The sequence below is a fragment of the Portunus trituberculatus genome, chromosome 10 (assembly GCF_017591435.1).
Source record: "Portunus trituberculatus isolate SZX2019 chromosome 10, ASM1759143v1, whole genome shotgun sequence".
Lineage (NCBI taxonomy): Eukaryota > Metazoa > Arthropoda > Malacostraca > Decapoda > Portunidae > Portunus > Portunus trituberculatus.
In genome coordinates, this window is record NC_059264.1 from 4,591,583 (window position 1) to 4,595,899 (window position 4,317).

Below are 4,317 nucleotides of genomic sequence, written 5' to 3' on the forward strand. Positions count from 1 at the left end.
TATTTATTTTTTTTTGTAGAGAAAAGTGGAATGAGTAAAAGTGTCTCGTTTTATGTAGGAGTGGAACCAGTTAAAGGCAACAGAAAATGGGATAAAAAGGGCCGTTTGTCTTTTTTTTTTTATATATATATAGGAGTGGAACCAACAAAGACCAACAGAAAATGCGATGAAAAAAAAAAACTTATCTTTTTTTTATGTGTCAGGGAAAACAGCAAAGGGCAACAGGAACTGCGATAACACCTAAAAAAAAAAAAAAAAAAATGTCTAGAAAGGTGGAGAAGATTTTTGAGGAGAAATTGTCTATTACTGAAAGGGTTAATGGTCTCTGCGAAAAGGAATCACACCTAATTATCTGAGTGTCCCTTAAGAGAGTGTCATAGTGGGAGAACAAAGCTTTCTCAATATACGTATTGTGTTTTTTTCAGGAATTGAAAAGTGGTGTGTTGATGTTAATTATAAGTGTCTAGAAAGGTGAAGAAGATTTTTGAGGAGAAATTGTTTTTCTTAATTTTCCTTCCTCTGAGTGTCATAGTGGGAGAACAAAGCTTTCTCAATATACTCTTTTCTCTCTCTCTCTCTCTCTCTCTCTCTCTCTGTGTGTGTGTGTGTGTGTGTCTCATTTCCACAAAAGACCAAAGCTAGTTTCAATATCATATCCGTTATCTCATTCATTTCTTCACACACACACACACACACACACACACACACACACACACACACACACACACACACACACACACACACACACACACACACACACACACACACACACGAAATGAGAGATATGACAAGTGTGGACAAGGGGGGCAGGACACAGCTTAGCTCGGGCCCTGTAAGACACAAATAGGTAAATAGATAAATACTCTCTCTCTCTCTCTCTCTCTCTCTCTCTCTCTCTCTCTCTCTCTCTCTCTCTCTCTCTCTTTCCATCGAGCACAAGAATAAAGCAAATCTCAACATTATCACCCTTGCTTTTCATCTCTCTCTCTCACTCAATCTTTTTTCTCATTTCCACCACAATAAATAAGTTTCAATATTATAACCGTGTTTTTTTTTATCTTTCACTCACTCACTCTCTCTCTCTCTCTCTCTCTCTCTCTATTTCTTTACCTCACTTTCTTCAATGCAAGACTGAATCGTGTTTTACCACTGCAGGTATGCCGGAAGTTGAGTCAATGAAAGATCTATATTAAAAAAAGTAAATTGTTATGATTTTCCCCCCAGCCATTAATAAAAAATAAATTAAATAAATACACAAGGGCTAGAAATATGTAAGAGTAATTATATGAGTCTAATTTAGCAGGTAAAGGTCATAAGGAAAAGATAGGTATTAATTTTTTCTCTGTTTTGGTATCTTCCGGGCTCGGTCACCATGGCAACGGTTTGTTTACCTGTGACGTCACGATGCGGTGTCCAGTTCATCATTTTGTGAGGAATTTTTACGGGTAATCAATTGTAGTAGTGGTCGTAATAGTAGTAGTAGTAGTAGTAGTAGTAGTAGTAGTAGTAGTAGTAGTATTAGTATTAGTAGTGGTAGTAGTAGTAGTAGTAGTAGTAGTAGTAGTAGTAGTAGAAGTGGTACTGGTGGTGGTAATAATAGTAATAGTAGTAATAGTTGTAGTATTTATTTCTTTGTACATTTACTTACTCACCTTTTTATTATTATTATTGTTTTAGTGATAGTTATTATTATTTTTGTTATTATTGTTATTATTATTATCATTATTATTATTATTATTATTATTATTATTATTATTATTATTATTACTATTGTTAATACTATCATCATTATCATCATCATCATCATCATCAATTCCATTATTATTAATCAAAACAACATAAATCAAGAAAATTCTACGGCATAACATAATTCAGAGAGAGAGAGAGAGAGAGAGAGAGAGAGAGAGAGAGGGTGGTGCGGTACACGGTGCAGACAAACACAAGTACACTGCAGCATTACAGGAAACACGAATGGTACAGGTCCTGGCGGGTGTACAGTGGGAGGGAGCGGGGGAAGCACACACTGGACTGACTTGGCTTGGCTTGGCTTGGCTTCACTAAACGTATTCTGCCTCAAAATCAACGCTTCTACTTGTCTCCTTTCTAAAACGTTTGGGACTGAAACTGTTTGTCATTTTCTTCGTTTTTATTTATTTTTTTTATCATTCTTTTGGCAAAATTTTTAAGGACTTATTTTAATCTTTTTATTAGTTTTTTTTTATCTTTTTTATTAATTGTTTGAAAAAGAATGTGTTAGAATATTTGTTTTTTCTTTAATCTGGTGTATCTATTTATGTATTTATTTATCTATTTATTTATCTATTTATCTATTTATCTATTTATCTATTGGTGGGTAGTGATGGAAAATACTGGAACTAGAGTATTTTTTCATCGATAAATGCGTAGAAATGAGAAAAAAATAAAAATAAATCAAGAAGTGAATGAAAGAATGGAAAGTGATAAGGATGACAATGATGATGATGGTGATAACAATAGTGGTAAGAATGATAATGACATGTGCTATTGTCACGGTAACTGATCCTCTGGTCTTCATTAAATACTTGTCTGCCTTATTATTATTATTATTATTATTATTATTATTATTATTATTATTATTATTGTTGTTTTTATTATTATTGTTGTTGTTGTTGTTGTTGCTGTTGTTATTATTATTATTATTATTATTATTATTATTATTATTATTATTATTATTATTATTATTATTTTATCATCATTATCATTACTACTACTACTACTACTACTACTACTACTACTACTACTACTACTACTACTACTACTACTACTATTAATATTGCTATTACTATTATTATTATTATTATCATTATTATTATTATTATTATTATTGTTGTTAATATTGTTATTATTATTATTATTATTATTATTATTATTATTATTATTATTGTTTACTGTTGTTAACTTATTGTTGCTATTATTATTGTACTACTATTACTACTACTACTACTACTACTACTACTACTATTACTACTACTTACTACTACTATTACTTATTACTACTATTATTACTACTACTACTACTACTACTACTACTACTACTACTACTACTACTACTACTACTACTACTATTATTATCATCATCATCATCATCATCATCATCACCACCACCACCACCACCACCACCACCACGTCATTTTATACAATACGTATTTTACATTAAATTTCTTCGATATCCGCTGGTGAGTTAGAGAGTGTCGTTACTCACCGCCCTGACAGGATTTTGCTGGCGGGAGAACAAAGCACTTATGATCAGATGACGCATTTGAAACTAAACGTATCAACACTGAGCCCATCCTGCCCTACATAAGTATAGCAGGGAAGTGAATATAAAAAGCCCATATACTGAACTACTTTACTCGTACCGTCGCTACTTTCCAGAAGCTCTAGTTGAAGATACACGTGTTTTTAACCCCTTCAGTACTGGGATGCATTTTAACGGTAAGATTTGTGTACGATTAGTCGATTTTATTTATATCAGGAAGAGTCTACGGAGATCAGAAGATTAATGGCCACAGTCTTCACTATTTCAATCCCCCACGTAAGTTTTAAAGCTTTAGAGCTGAAGAGGTTAAGGGTATTTCTGTAGTTCTGGTGATGAGGTGGCAAGATTTCTAGTTAATTATAAGGAAAAAAATGCCTTGAAATCGTGGTTAGTCATCTCTGCGGCCCCGGGAAACTGTCGCGGTGAGAGAATAAATCGTTTTTAAATGCGGGTATAAAAGAGAGAGAGAGAGAGAGGCAGCGCGCAGAACAGTCATAGTGCTTAGGGTAAAGTTTGCGCGGCGATCAGTTGAGTGGTCGGTTCCGTTTGCTTTGAAATGGTGGAAGTGTTTGTTCAAGAGTTCCATCGCGTGTCGCTGTTGAAATTTGTCTCTTGTGTTGTGTTCGCTGATTTACTTGCTTTTCATGTATTCGCCCGGTTTATCAGTTCATCAGTTTGTTTTATTGTGTGTTTGTATTCGTCTTTGTTTCGTCTGTTCGCCAAGTGTTGTGTAGATTTATCAGTTTGTTCTGTGTTCTTCTAGTTTGGTTTTTCTTTCAAGTGTTTTGAGAGTTTATTGTGGCGATTAATTCAGTGTTCTATATTCTCTTAATTGTTTGAAGTTTTTTTTTTTTTTTTCTATTATCAAGTGCTATTGTGGTGTTACATTAGGAATTCAACTTTTTTGTATTTTTTTTTTTTTTTTAGGTATTTCGAGTGTTTACCAAGTGATAAGTGTTCTATGTGTTGCAGTGACCATTAATACAGTGTTTCCTATTGTTACACTGGTTTGAAGGGCT

At 33.3% G+C, this 4,317-nt stretch overlaps 1 protein-coding gene across 1 annotated transcript in view; it reads right to left on the reverse strand.

Moving 5' to 3' along the window:
* LOC123501986 (cilia- and flagella-associated protein 36-like) overlaps positions 1-1,159 on the reverse strand; it is a 9,325-nt gene extending 8,166 nt beyond the window's left edge. Inside the window, exon 1 of the mRNA XM_045251124.1 lies at positions 1,111-1,159. The gene's annotated coding sequence lies outside the window, so the exon portion shown is untranslated. The remainder of the gene's footprint in view (positions 1-1,110) is intronic.
* Between the last annotated feature and the right edge of the window lie 3,158 nt (positions 1,160-4,317).